This window comes from Pseudorca crassidens, chromosome 2, assembly GCF_039906515.1.
Source record: "Pseudorca crassidens isolate mPseCra1 chromosome 2, mPseCra1.hap1, whole genome shotgun sequence".
Classification (NCBI taxonomy): Eukaryota; Metazoa; Chordata; class Mammalia; order Artiodactyla; family Delphinidae; genus Pseudorca; species Pseudorca crassidens.
The window spans coordinates 34,268,897-34,284,610 of record NC_090297.1 but is presented as its reverse complement, the minus strand read 5'-3'; the positions used below and the strand labels follow the sequence as shown (position 1 = coordinate 34,284,610).

The 15,714-nt window shown below is 41.4% G+C and overlaps 1 protein-coding gene across 7 annotated transcripts in view; it reads left to right on the top strand.

Moving 5' to 3' along the window:
* The first annotated feature begins 1,766 nt into the window (after nt 1-1,766).
* Nucleotides 1,767-15,714, top strand: part of FOXJ3 (forkhead box J3) — a 130,868-nt gene continuing 116,920 nt past the window's right edge. For 4 of the 7 annotated variants that reach the window (XM_067725733.1, XM_067725730.1, XM_067725732.1 and 1 more), the window contains exon 1: nt 1,767-1,905. The gene's annotated coding sequence lies outside the window, so the exon portion shown is untranslated. Of the gene's footprint in view, nt 1,906-1,963; nt 1,983-7,829; nt 7,914-15,714 lie in introns of those variants that run through there. The other 3 variants (XM_067725726.1, XM_067725729.1, XM_067725727.1) reach the window with 3 other exon arrangements.

The following is a 15,714-nucleotide window of genomic DNA, read 5'->3' as shown; positions in this document are numbered from 1 at the left end:
CTGAGGAGAAGCTGGAAAGGGAGTTGGACTCAGAAGACATTAGGTTTGAGTCCCGGCTCAAGTTTTTAGCCCTCTCAGCTTCAATTTCATCAGCTGTAAAAATGAACACAGGAGTCCTACCTTAGGGACCTGGTGAAAGCACTGAATGAGAGGTCAAGTGAAAGCACCTGGCATGTGGTCTCTACTAGCTGCAGAAGGTTGGCTTATTCTCCACTGAAACCCCAGCACCTAACACATGGTTCAGTTGAAGTAAATGAACACATTATTGATGAAGCAATGGTTGATGTTAAAAAAAAAATCCCACCCCCCTACCTCCAGTTTTCCTCATACCTCTTACCCTGGTCTATTTTTTTCCCCCCATAGCACTGAACACCTTCTATCACACCAAATTCTTTTCTTGTTACGTTTATCATCTTTCTCTCCAAACTCAGATGATAGCTCTAAGAGGGAAGGGTATTTCCACCCTGCCCCACTCTTCTATTCACTGATCCAACCCAAACACTAAAATAGTGTCTGACAACCTTAGTAGCGATCAGCAAATATTTGTTGGATGAATGAGTGAATGAATCTTTTAATATTCAGAATCTTGCTGGAGTCTTATGTAGAAAAGGAATATAGGAGTACTTTGAATCCTCAGTGCCTAGAAATGCTTGGTAAATGGCAGGTGTTCAATGTTTGCTGAAGCCATTGGATACTCAGCTCTTTACCAGAGGTCTTCATCTATCTATATATGAGACTACATCAAAAGAGGTTCCCAAGGTCAATTCACTCAGGCCTCTCCTTTTCATCTCGTCCAATCAACCTAGTATTCATCTAACAAATTATCTGAGTTTCCAAATATTGAGTACCTATTATGAGTTCAAAAGCATGCTTGGTGCTATATGTGACTAACGCGAAAGAAGCAACAGCAAGTAATAAGTCTGAATGTAATTAAATGTGAAATTACAGGGAAGCTTTGCAGTGCTGATACTTTAGAGAAAGAATCAGTGAAGACGGACTAGAATTAAATTCCAAAGTTCACAAGTCGCCCAACTACCCTTCTAAGCGCTCCACCTGTTGACAGCAAGGACCATAACCTGGGCAGCAGCTTTAGAATCAGAAGGTCTTTCAGTTACAAATCCTTTGTTTTAAGGAGTAGGAAACCAAGGCTAGGTACGGGAGAGGCCTCGGAAGAGATGGGTCTAGAACCCGGGACTTGTGACGTTCTGGAAGAAGTGTCCTGAAGGCCCAAGGTGCCTTTGTGGGGGTCGTAGAATCCGTGGTGCCCAGTCTTCCGGAGAGGCTAAGGTGCCTATCGCTAAGGTGAGGTGGAGGAGGTTAGCGGAGAGGTCACAAGGCGCCATTCCCCCGGAGGACGGGACTCTGGAATCCCTGGGCAGGATCCCAGGCAGAGGTCCCTGCTGTCCTCAACCAAAGAGCCGCCCCCGCCGCCCTCCCTCCCCGGCCGCCACTCTGAGGAGCAGAGACCTGGTCCAAGCCATCATCCCCGCCCCAAGTCGCTCGGAGGTGCCGGCGGCTGGCTGACACCCACAGCACAGAACCAAGGCCCCGGGAGTCCCAGGGCACTACTTGTTCCAGCGGAAGGATCACAAGAGCGTTGCCACGACTGTGACCGCGGAGGAGTCGTGACGCCGCTGACGCCGTGCCGGTGCGCAGCGACGTCGCAGGAGGCGGGGGCGGGGGCGGCGGCGGCGGCGGCGGCGGGGGCGGGAGGGGGAGCGGGTTGGGAAGTAGTTCCGGGTGCGCGGCCCCGGATGTTGGCTGCTCCCGCTGCCGCCGCCGTTCTCGGCGCTGCTCCGGGCCTCGGCCGCTCGCACCAGGCACCGTTGGGACGTTTCCCGGGGGGCGGAGACGCACACAGCGGCCGGGGGCTCGGCCGGGCCGTACCGGCCTGCGCAGCCTGAGGTGAGCGCCCGCTGCCGGGGTGGTCGGGCCGGGACGGCGGGCGAGGAGGCGGGGCCGGGGCATCTCCCGGGACGGAGGTAGGGGCTGCCCTCCTCGAGACGCCGTCTCCCTCCTCACAGCCGCGGTCGCATCGCGGGGCCGGCGGCGGGCGGGGCGGGGCAGGGGGCCCGGGCCCAGGCTGAGGCCTGGCGGGCGGCGAGGGCTGTGTCGCTCCCTCCCCCGCGGCGCTTCTCAGCTGCTGCTGCTCCTCAGCGGGGAAGCGGCGGCTCCGCACCTCCCGCCCCTCCCCCAGGCGGGGCCCGGGGGAGCCAGACTGAGTTCCCGGGAGCGTAGAGTCCGAGGACAGTGGCCGTCTTCCTTCCGTGACCTGCCTCTGGCCTGGACTAGCCCCCTTTCCCGGCACGATGCAGCTTCTTCCTTTCAAGCTCCGGGGTGCTTTTCGGCCGGCGAGGCGGCCAGTATCTCGCGCATCGGGGGTGCCCTTCGGGGTGAGGAGGCCCGTGCGGGGGCCTGCGTTCCCACCCATCCTGTCGCCGTGTCCTTTACCGGCATTGGGCAGAGGCAGCCGTTCCATGCGGACGTGTTGCTGTCCTGTGTGTGTTGCATCCTGCCCACGTGGTAGGGTGTCCCCCCCCCCCGCCTCCATTTTTGCAGCTAGTGAGGAGGGAGGTTAAAGCGGGGTGGTTTTTACTCTGATTTCCTCCGGGTGGCGTGGAAGGTGTTAGGGTCATTTTGCTTTGCCGAGGCGTACTGTTGGTCAGCTGGAAGAAGCAAGACTTGTAGTCTCTGAAATTGAGACCAGTAGGGGACTTGGTTTCATTGACATCTTCCTCCTCTTCCTTTAGCTCTTGTTCTTTTCTTTACCATTTAATCCTAAAGAGAGAATAATATGCTTTAGCTGCTGATGCATTGAGGTGCATAGTTTTCACTTCTCCATTTTACTTTTTGTGTGTATGATTGGCGAAGCGTTTTCTTTTCTGTGTTGTGCAATCCACGTCTCAGTTGTTCCTAGTTGGATTCCTGAATGAGCTGAGTTGGGCTGGCCAGAGAGTTAGAGATTGGTGGGCATCTTCCTTGTCTTTTCCTAACATTTACTTTATTTTTTCCTTCTGTTTTGTTTGCCAGTGAAGCAGGCGTGCATGTCATGGATGTGTTACATGCATAGCTCTTTATTTGCAAGGCAGCACTAGGTAGTTTCACTGAGTCACTCATTTCGTGGGAGCTCTTTTATTTCACTTTTCCTCTCTTTCTGTTGAGTGTCATTGCACTCTCTGGTTTTTGAAACTGTTTTTGAAACGTGTTTTGAGTAGTTTCTTTCCTTAATGTCTCTTCCAGGTTAAGGTTTCCATCTTCCTGTGTTTTGCTCTTTTGTGACCACAGATTGCTCCCTTAACTGGGAGCAGGACACGGCAGCAGTGAGAGAAGCCTTGTATTCCTCCTAGACTTTAGCAGATATTTATAGAAAAGCAATAACTCCTCTCTGTTTTTCTCTTTGGGTAGTATCTAGAGATTTGATTGAATTTTTTAGATATCTGTTTTCTTTTTGTGTTCTTGGAGTTAAGATGAATCATTTTCTTGGTTTTGTGCTGCTGAAGGTGCTGGGGTCTTCCTCATGCTTTTATTAGGTTTTTTTTTTGGATGGGGTCAGGACATGTTTATTTTGGCTCTTTTTGATTCATTAGTTTGGTGAAATGAAAAATCCTCATATTTTGAAGTCACTTTTTAGATTCCAAAATGGCCAGTTCTCACTTTTTCTTGGTTTTTCACATGTGCATTCTCTTTAAGTGTATGTTTGTTTTTTCTTTTATCTGGTACAATTGTTAGTATATTCTCTTTCTAGGTGTGTAAAATAAAAATATTTAAATACAGATTCTGTCCGCCCTCACCATGGTAAGTATGGGTGGGGCAGTGGAAAATAGAGAATGCTGTTCTGATACATTCTGAGGCATATTTATTTAGTTAAGTCAGCATTTGTGTACTTCTGCAAAATACAGTGCTACGTGTGAAGTGGTCTGTATGAAGAGACACAAGGAATAAAATATGTGGTCTCTTCACACTTCTGTTGGGGAAACAACATGTAACATGCATCATTCATAATTCCAAGCAACATCAAGCTCCTGGTTGGGATAACAGTGCAGCCAAAGTCAAAGGTATAAGTGAGATTTGGAAAATTTGGAATTTTCAAAGGGCAAGAGATGTATTTAGTTAAGGGGTATTTGCAAAGACATAGACGTGGCAATGTACAAAAGATATTGAGCAGTTTGACTGGCATAGGGAATCTGTATTGGTGAATAAGAATAAATGAGTTTAGGCTTGGTGAGTGTGTATTGGTGGAGGACCTTATTAAGGATATAGGGTTTAATTTGATGGGGTACCACAGTGGGTTCTAAAGATTGAGAGTAAGATGATGCATATTGTTCCTGAGGAAGGTTTTCATAATTAGTTGAATGTCCTGGAGTAGGAAGACTGACTAGAAGGCTCTTGGAGAATTTTAGGAACAAGATGATGAGAGTCTGAGATAAAATGGTGATGTTTGGAATAAAATAATAGCTAGCATTTATTGAGTACTGTATGCCAGGCACAATGTTCTAAGGTATTCACATGTATTTAACTCACAAAATCTTCATAATAAGGTCTTATTATTCCTATGAAGAAACCGAGTTACAGAAAGGTTAAGTAACTTGCCCTAAATCCTATAGAGAGTAAGCAGCAGAGCCAGGATTTGAACCCAGGCAGTCTTGCCTTTGAGCCTATGCATTTAATCTTTATATTGTCCTATGAAAGGGTGTATAGAATATATAAGAGGATGTATGTTTGAGTAAAAATTAATTTGAACTTAGTGATGATTGAATGTGTGCCAAGGGAAGAGAGCAAATTAAACATTAAAAGATTAAAGCCTAGAATCCTGGGAGAATGGCTGATAATGATGAGGAAATTAGGAAAGCGTCACTGTGAAGATAAATGAGCTAAGGTGGGTTATGGTCAGCACTTCAATTGTATTCAATCAAGTTTTCAATAAAAGGCTAGTCTTCTGCAACTCCCGATAGCCTTTTCTCCTTGCTGGTTTTGCTCTGGAAATGCAGGCTAGTTTAATATTAATCTAAGCACAACAATTAGAAAAACAGATCTATTCAAAAGAAAAAATATATAGGAATTATTTTGGTTGAGTCATACCACTGCTTCCCAACCTTAGTGAAGATAAGATTTGAATAGAGGAATCCTGTAGTATATCACTATAAGATGAACAGAGATGCAATGTAGATTGTGCACTTACCAGGACTGTATTTGGTAGTAAAAAAAAATATGTGAGTAGGTGAGTGTTGGGAGGTTAGTAGCATGATGGCGAGAGAACTTTGAGGTTTGGAACTGTGGGTGACATTATAGGCTAATAGGTAAAGCATTCTGAGAAGAACCAGGAAGTACATCAGTGCCACAGAAGCCAAGGATAGGAAGGATAGTGTGGTAGACAGTATCAGATGTAGTCTCAAAGTTCAGAAACAATCATCATGATGAAAAGACTATTGAACCAGGAGGTGATTTATAACCTTAGAATTTTGAAAGGAAGGATAAGAAGAGATGCCAGATTTGCTTTCCGCAGAAGGCTTTGTAGAGATTTTGTGGTCTGGTGTGGTAATTCTTAGTATTTTCTCCTATTGCTTCCTCCAGTCCCATTCTTGTCCACATGTCCAAGCTACTCAAATATCAGAAAACTCACTTTTTTTCTTAAAAAAAAAAAAGAAACGTGTTCTAAAGCCAGTGATTTAATACTTTCTCTCACACTTTTTATTCTTTTTTTAAACAGTTTTACTGAGATAATTCACATACTATACAATTCACCCATTTAAAGTGTACATACAGTTCAGTGATTTTTAGTATATTCACCAAATTGTGCAGCCATCACCACAATCATCATCCCAAAAGAGAAAGTCTGTGACCATTAACAGTCACTCTCCATTTCCCCCTCATTCCCCAGTCCTAGGCAACCACTAATGTACTTACCATCTCTGTAGATTTGCCTATTCTGAACATTTTGTATAAATGGAATCATACAACATGTGGTCTTTTGTGTCTGGCTTTTTTCACTTAGCATAGTGTTTCAAGGGTTATCCATTTTTGTAGTATGTATCAGTATGTCATTCCTTTTTATTGTTGAATATTCCATTGTATGGCTCTACTACCTTAAGTATCTACTTATCAGTTGATGGACATTGGGGTTTCTTACTCTTTTAAAAATCCTCCCTATCTTCATTTTAATCTTCACCCTGCCAACTCCATCCCTCTCATGGCTTGTCTTTTAGATTATAACCTCTATTATGCATTCTGCTAGGCACTGGGGATATAAAGATGAGTATGACATGGCTTTTGAACATTCATATGGTGTGTTTATGGTTTACATATGATTTCTCATGTGTTATCTATTTTATCATGCAACAACCCTGTGATGTAGGCAAAGCGTTTTTTAAGATGAGTAATTTTGAAGTTTAGATTAGGTGACTTGCCCAAGATTGCCCAGTTAAGTCAGTGTTGGAGCAATTAGATCATCTTAGTGCATGCCCATTGCTCTTTCCACTTCTCTATGCTGCTATTCTAACTTAAAGGAGCCTCTTGTGAATTCCTGGAGAATTAGAGAGTTGGAAAATCCCCTTGCTTAGGGAATCAGTAACTTGTAATGTTTGATCTTCAGGACATAAAATGAGATTTTTTCTTACTTCGTTCTGTCACTTGTTTGTGATTTAGATAAGTCATTTCATATTTCTGCCTTTCTTTCAGAACTTTACTGGGGATTAATGTGATGATGGTGATAGTGGTAGTGGTAATAATAATAGCTAACATTTTCTGAGGCCTTAGGATGGGCTCGAAAGTGTTCTAACTGTTTTTCATTTATTATTCATATAATCCTCACAACAACTCTAAAAGGTAGGTTTTTTTGTTATCAAAAATTTACAGATGAGGATACAGGCATAGAGAGGTTAAGTAACTTGCCTAAGGGTATGTAGCTAGGGATGGAAAGAACCAGGATTTGAACCCCTGCAGTCTATTTTCAGAACTCAGTGACTCTTAATCACTGTACTGTTAACTGTGTTATGAATTAGTAGAGGGTATTATTTCAAGTAAGAGTATGACCAGAATATGAAGATTGGATTTTGAATGTAGTTGGGGAAACAAACAGCAAAATTAAGTTGACATTGCATCCACATTTCTTTTAAATATCAATCTAACACTTCAGTGTACAGAGATACGTGTTGTGTAGGCATCCAGGTACATTTTTTTTCTGTTTATCCCTGCTAATAGCCTCTCAACTCAGAAACTGCATTATTTTCAGTGCTCTTCACTGTCAGCTTTGTTAGTCATTAGCTTTCCACATTGTCGCTATTCAGAAACCTTGGCTTAGGACAGCTGAAGCTTACTTTAACCTCTCCTGAGCCTCCCTTTAACTGTGAATCTTTGTTTTCCATTTTGAACAGTTAGCCTTTCAGTCCTAGATGGAGGTACTCTTTACCTCCTCCACCCCAAAACTCAGAAAACACCACAGAGGCATTTTATAACAACGGTCAAAAAATTTGACCGTCTTATTTGGCATAACTGGATTTTAGTGCACAAATAACAAGAACCAAAGCACAGTGTTTTGGTTAAAGAGATTGACTTATACTGAAATTGGAAAAGGCATCTGCTATACAGGATTTTGGATTTAATAGAATTTGTTATAACCAGATCCACTGAGCATTATTACTGTGAGCCATCTGCTGGGACATGGAAATAGCTTTGTTATATGGAACCCGATGTATTTATATTTATAACAACGGCATTCTACTTATTTTAAGTAATCTTTTGTAGTTACGTACCTTGGCTGCTATTTTACTTGGTATATCAGCTGATAACCTGAGAATGCAATGTCTTTCAAAGTGGTTATTACTTTTCTGTAGAATTGAGACAAAACAACAAATGGAGAGCAAATGAGACTCATATATGGTGTCAAACTTTAATGCTGTAACAACAGAAAATACTGGGTAAGTATGAATATGCTATAAGCTAATTAGGACCATTTTCAATAAGAACTCTTTGGCACCGTTAAGTTTAGTTTCTAGTAATTACTAAACTACTTTGGTTGCTCTAAGAATTTTACTGTAAATCTAAAGTGATTTCATTTTGGTATAATCAGACCTACATTAACACTGCTCTGTCTGACTTATTTCCCATCAACAGGTCTGTTGTGGGATGCAATAAGAGAAACTTGTTAGAACATAGTCCTAGAAAACTCTTCTGAGTTGAATGCTAACAATTTGGAGATGGGCAAAGTCCTTGGGTGGAAGTGTTTAGAGAGAGTCTAGAAACCTGGCATGTTGACTGTCTTTGTTTGGGCTGCTGTAACAAAATGCCACAGATTGGGTAACTTATAAACAACAGAAATTTATTGCTCATCGTTTTGGAGGCTGGAAAGTCTTAAGATCAAGTGCCAGCATGGTCACCTTCTGGTGAGGGTCCCCTTCTTGGGTCATAATTGGCACTTTCTTGCTGTGTCCTCACATAGTGGAAGGGGCAAGGGATCCCTCCTGGATCTTTTATAAGAGGCTAGTCCTATTCATGAAGGCTCTGCCCTCATGATCTAACTACCTCCCAAAGACCCCACGTCCTAATATCGTCATCTTTGGGGGTTAGGATTTCAACATACAAATTTTGGAGGGACACAAACATTTAAACTGTAGCATTGGCTATTTTTTCATTATTTTCAAATAATATATATGTCATGGATTCCATTGAAGACTTGACTGATTATCCTAGGATGACCCTGTGTGTGAAGGAGACTTTATCTAGTAACTTAGTTTTAGCTAAAGTTTTTACCTGGAGTACAAAGCTAAAACGTGTAAATGAATTCTACCTAGATGGAGTCCTGCCCAGTGGTATAGTGGTGTCAAGGATATAAGACTGATCTTCTGATTGATTGGTAAAGTGTGGTGCCAGTGTCACCTTATTAAACATTTCAGAAGTTGGAATTGGCTTTTTCTACGGCTGAGACCTGGCCTTACTGTGAAACATAGATTTATGAGAGCATGGATGAAGGGAGGAAGACTGCTAGAACTCATTAATAACAATTTCAAATTCTGTTTGCTTCCAGAGAGATGGGATTGGGAGGGGTGCAGTATGGTAGAAAGAAGTTATTAATATCCTAGACTTTGGCTGGTGTGTATATGGGTGCTTATTAAATTATTAAAAAGAACTAAAAAGTTTCTGTGGCTTGTCTGTAGAACTTTGGGAAATTAATTACAGACACAACAGTCAAATATGCTGCAGTCAGGAGCAGGTTGACTCTTCTGAATGAAGATGGAGCAGACTGTCATGGCAGGAGATAAACCATATATGGCATCAGTTTTTGCTAGTGTGGTTGGGTCTGTGAATCTGTGACATGCTTTACTTGTCTACCCTGTGTAAGGACCTGTTGATGGTATTGTCTCACGTGTATATGTAGATAGTAATCACCATCAGAAATGGCGTCTTTGTGTATCAGGGAAGTCATGTTTTATGTCTGTTATAGGGCATGTGTGCGTTGGAAAGATTTCCACCTTAATTTGAATAATACTTTATGAAAAGCTTTTTCTCTGATCTATTAGAAAAACAGTCCTGTGATATAGGTAAGGCAATAATATTCGTATTCCTGTTGATAAATGGAGAAAATGAGATACAAGCTAAGATTGACTTAGTGTCACTTAGTTATTTAATAGAGCAGAGACAGGAGCCTAGATCCTGCATTCTGGCTCTAGTCTTGTACTTTTTAGTAGAAAGCTGACAAGGTTTTTTTTTTTAAACTTACATTGCGTTCTTATTTATTCATTGATTGATTGCTGCACGTGGGCTTTCTCTAGTTGTGGTGAGTGGGGGCTGCTCTTCCTTGTGGTGTGCGGGCTTCTCACTGGTGGCTTCTCTTGTTGTAGAGCACAGGCTCTAGGTACGCGGGCTTCAGTAGTTGTGGCACGTGGGCTCAGTAGTTGTGGCTCATGGGCTTTAGAGCGCAGGCTCCATAGTTGTGGTGCACAGGCTTAGTTGCTCTGTGGCATGTGGGATCTTCCCGGACCAGGGCTCAAACCCATGTCTCCTGCATTGGCAGGCGGATTCTTAACCACTGCGCCCCCATGGAAGCCCAGCTGACAAGGTTTTTATGCAGCACACGCTTGGATTTCTGAGGTAGAAATTAAAGTTTAAGAACCCCAAAGGACCTGGGCTCCTTGGAGCATTGTCTTGTGATAATGTCAGACTAGGGTGCATACAACTGTTGAGAGCAGCTTCTTCCTTTGTTAAATTTGGGTCCATTTCCAGTAATTGGATGTATTTTTACTTGAACTTGCATTCTTTGTGAATTCTGGAAGTGAGGAGATGGAATCAGAAGGGAAACTTTTAAGGATTACTAAATAGCAGATTTGGTCTTATTATTATGAAAGTATACATCTATAAAAATATAGAGAATGAGGAATTGTATCTGGCACATTTAGAGATTGAGGGTGCTTGGGTTACTGCCATAGTGCGAACATATTGTTTTTTGCCGATGGGCAGGAAGAGTGACAGTATATAAAGAACTTATAACTACACAGAAAAAAAGACTGGGAAAGAAAGCATCACGTTGGGTAGTCTTTATTTTCACCTTTGAACCTGTTTATATTTTCTATAAGTTCTCTACAGTGAGCATATATCATTTTTATAGTCTTCTGTTTTCTAGTCTTTAAAAAATAAACATGTATGATTTTTATGGTTCAAATGAGAATTTGGAAAAATGTGAATCGTAGCACTTTTGAAGAGTAGTTTAAACACTGGTGCTATCAAAGTATTTTGCTTTTTAGGCAGTTATGTTAATAAATCAGTTTGATAAATTATTTGATTATAATCTTATAGGTCAGGTTGTGGGTGTATTAAGTGTTTTGGGTTTTTCTTTTTAGAAATTGGTCATTTAGCTCTGGTGGTCAATAAATTAATTTTAGTCCCCCAGAAGCAACCAGGAACTTAGGTTTACATATAGTAATTACTTATCAATAAATGACCTAAAAGTAGCACTCTGACTTATAGTGAAAACTGGATTTAAGAACCTACTCATCTGCTTTAATTTCCTTGGCAGATTTCTAATAAGAAAAACCAAATTGTCATTGATTCTTTAAGGTACTTGTTTTCATCCGGGGACATTGGACTCAGTTTCTCTCATTCATTTGCTCATTTATTCACCATGTGTTATGTCCTGGGAACTGTACTAAATGCTGGGGACACAAGTAACTGATAGGGTCCCTGCCATCAAGGACTACAGCTTTTGGTTTGGGAGAGACATCAGAAGAGAGATCCTAGGCATATGGAGAGACCCATTTTTTTCTGTTTTTCTAGTTTTTAACTAAAAAGCAGCATGACTAACTTGTTTGAAGAATTTAATGCTTTTGGTGGTGTGGTTAGATGGCTTTAAGAGGAGCTGATGGTTTCATAATTATTTTTCTGACTCCAAAATATTGAAAATCCTTGATCTAGAGAATTGCCTTATCTAAGGAGCGTTGTTTACTGAGGTAGATGACCCAGGCGTTTATATTTATATCCGATTTGCTTTGGGAGCATAATTAAGAAACCTGTGTTGATTCTTCTAGGATGGAGACAGTGTCTTTTGTTGTCTTTTATTCTCTCTACTGTTGATCCTTGAACAACAAGGGTTTGAACTGCACAGGACCACTTGTAGGAGGATACTTTTCTATTGTGACTATGACAGTACTACACGGTCCATGGTTTGAATCTGCCGATGCGGAGGAACTGCAGATATGGAGGGGCAACTGTAAGTTATACTCGGGTAAACCCCCATGTTATTCCAGGATCAACTGTACTAGTAAATGGAAGGATATTTCATATTTGAGCTTAACTTTAAGAATATTAACATCGATGCATTGTATCAAAAGTTACCTTTTGTCTAATATATATATGTATGTATGTCTATATATGTAATATATAGATATATAGTAGTTCCTAACATCTTAAGAGTTAATCTTTTATTCAGGCCAGCGAGATATCCCACTAAAACACTTGAGAAAGAGTCATTCGCCTACTCTTAGAACACCTGTAGTCACCGATAGCCGTAAGGTAGCCTGTTTGTTGTTAGCTCTAATTGGGGCAAAATTTGCTTGTAACTTCATCTCTTTTTCCTAGTCCTTCTCTGCAGAGCATTAGACACCTAGTTTGCCTTCTTTGACAAGATAACTCTAAATATATGAATGCGATTGTTCATTCAGCAAATATTTTGTCAGCACCTACATATGCAAAACATGGTCCGGGGCATTGTGAGAGATCCAAAGGTAATTAAGAGGCATAGTCTCTTCTCAGAGAACTGATACAGAGAAAGTCATGGGTTTGTTGAAAAGAGTGGTTTTGCTTATGATGATCAGGAAACTTCTTGGAAACAATAATGTTTGAATTAAGATTAGTGATGGGGTCGACTAGGCTGACTGCATAATCAAAAACCTAGAGATGAGGAACAACAATGCAAGTTAGAGGAGTAGCAAGAGGCCCAGCCTGGCTGTTTGACAAACTATCCTCAAGGATATTGAAAATGTTCATTGTTTATTCTCAGCGCCTGGAGGAGTGTTCGTAAATAATAGGTGCTCAGTAAATATTTGTTGAATGAATGAATGGTTACATTTGGGAAATACTGAACAACTTCTTGAAGAGTGATAAAGCGCTTTAGGATATTGAACACTTTGATAAGTCCCTTAGAGAGAAAAAAAATACTTGACTCAAACTTACTTGATTATGGAATGCCTGTTAACAGCTCTGGAAAATATTACACTGAGTCTCTACGGTAGAGGAGACAGGGAATGCTGGAAAGTGTTTTCTTCAAGCTAAACACACCCATTTTCTTCATTCTATACTTGACATTTGGCTTCTAAACTCTTCACTAGGCTGATTTCCCTCCCTGCAAGCATTCTAGCTCATAAGTGTTCTTAAAACGTGGTACTCAAACAGAACACAATACTCCAGTTGTGAGCTAACCAGTGAAGAGTGAATGGGACTGCTACCCTCGTTGATCTGGATACTGTTCTTCTAATGAACCCTAAGACTGTGTTTTCGTTTTAGCAGCTGAGTCACTGTCTTGGCTCATATTCAGTTCTCATATTAATTTACAAGAAGTTCTTTGAGTAGATTCTCTGATTTCCTATTAGTAGAGCTAACACATGAATGCCCATTTTTTTTCTGATTGAGTCTAGGTTGTTTTCTCAGAAGTACTAGTGATTCTTAAGTTTCCTGAAATCTGAGAAAGAAAAGAAAAAGAATTAGTTGTACAATGCTGGAGTAACATAAAAGTCCATCACTGCTGAGTATACTCAAAACTAGATAAAATATAGTGAATCCCTCTATACCCATTACAGATTTAATAATTATTAAGTTGTTTGCTGTATATGCCTCAACTATCTTTTGCTTAAGTGTTTTAAAGAAAATCATAGGCATTGTCTTTTCACCCCTACAAACATCAGTATGCATCTCTAAAAAGTATAGACATTTCTTACATAACCATATGCCATTATTGTAGCTAACGAAATTAACAATATTTCCTACTAGTGTTATCACAATATCCAGTTCATAATAAATGTGTCCTTGACTATTTGTGTCTTTTTACAGTCGGTTTTTAATTGAATCAGGATTCAGACAAGGTCTACGCATTACATCTAGTTGTTACGTTTGTTGTCTCTTTTAGCCTAACACAGTTCCCCCCTTACTTTTTGGCATAATTTCATTGTGTCCACTTCTTTGACCTTTCCTGTCTCTATACCAAGTTCTGTTACTGTTTCTTTTGAAATAGCCCTAAGAGTTTTCCTTCATTTACAGGAATTCAGCAAACATTTTGGACTGTTATGTACAAAACATGTCCTAGGCATTATGGGAGGTAGAAAGGTTAATTTGACATGTGCCTGGCCTACTAGGAGGCCTGCAATCCAGTGGCAGAGACAGGTACATACAGAAACAATACGAAAGAGATTATTTGCCTTCGGATGGGTCATGCCTTGATTATATATCCTCCCATATATTTTCCTGGAAAATGCTGCTAGTGGTATCTTCTTAGTACATTACTTCAGGCATGTCCTGATCAGGAACCCACAGTTGATTGCCTTTTGAATCAATCCAAACTATACTGTTTTGGGCCTGGCACTCAATGCTCCACTAATTCCCACCTTTAGTGGAACGTGGAACTTGTCAAGACACAAATATCCTTTTTTGGACCAAATTTATATTGTCATGTAGAATTTTCATTTCTCAAACAAGATTATAGATATTTTGAGAGCAAAAATCTTGTCTTCTTTTTCTGTATAATATTGGAAATCTTAATAATTAACTTTTGGAGAGTCCTGGCACATATGCCAGTAGGGCTGTTCTTCCTGCCTACTACCTTTCCAGAGACAGAGCTTCTGCCAGTTAGTAGTAAATAATCCAGGGGCTTCCCTGGTGACGCAGTGGTTAAGAATCTGCCTGCCAACGCAGGGGACACGGGTTCGAGTCCTGGTCCGGGAAGATCCCACATGCCGTGGAGCAACTAAGCCCGTGCGCCACAACTATTGAGCCTGCGCTCTAGAGCCCGCGAGCCACAACTACTGAAGCCCGCAAGCCACAACTACTGAAGCCCGCGTGCCTAGAGCCTATGCTCCACAACAGTAGAAGCCACCGCAATAAGAAGCCTGTGCACCACAAAGAAGAGTAGCCCCTGCTCGCCGCAACCAGAGAAAGCCCACATGCAGCAACGAAGGCCCAATGCAGCCAAAAATTAAAAATAAATAAAATAAAATAAAAGTAAATAATCCAGTTCTGGGTCTCTTCTTTTACCCCAAAAGCCTCCTTAAAAATAGAAAAAAGCCCATTCAGTGGTCTGAATCACATAATGGCAGATACATGGTTTGGATGTTGCCACTTCCCCATCACCATGTCCATGGCAAACTACTAATTTCTTGTTTTTAGACATGACCTTCGCAGTGTAGCACTTCAGGCAGCTACTACCTATCGAGTATAATTGGCAAATGATATGAAACCTTTCTGCTATCCTTCTCCTAAACCAATAGTTCCTGAATTAAGCTGTGTATCAGAATCACCTGATACTTGTAATGAATAGATTTCCTAGGTTTTGCTCTAGACTGTTGAATTAGGATTTCCAGGAATTGGATAGAAATGATTCTTATAAAGTTGGCCATGGTTTGTAGACTTGCTTTGAGGACCAGGCAGGTAATTTTAATTTTGTTAAACAGCTCTAGGAGTGGAGACTATAGCTGCCCATCTTTTTAGGTGTATAGCATCTCATTCCTCTGACAACCAATATGTTGTTCTGACATGTTCAATTTATTTTATTATTTTTTAAATTAATTTATTTTTGGCTGCGTTGGTTATGCTTTGCTGTGTGCGGGCTTTCTCTAGCTGCGGTGAGCGGGGGCTACTCTTCATTGTGGTGCGCAGGCTTCTCCTCTTGGTGGCTGCTTTTGTTGCGGATCACGGCTCTAGGCGCATAGCCTTCAGTAGTTGTGGCTCACGGGCTCTAGAGCGCAGACTCAGTAGTTGTGGTGCATGGGCTTAGTTGCTCCGCGGCATGTGGGATCTTCCCGGACCAGGGATCGAACCCATGTTGCCTGCATTGGCAGGTGGATTCTTAACCACTGCACTACCAGGGAAATCCCTGATATGTTCAATTTACATTTCAGAGATATGGTAGGATCTCTTGCTTTGAATTATACCAGGCAAAGCACATGCATCAAATGCCCAAGATAAAGATATGGGATCCAGAGAGGTGGCATCTTGGTTTTCTAAATATAACTGAGATTAAAT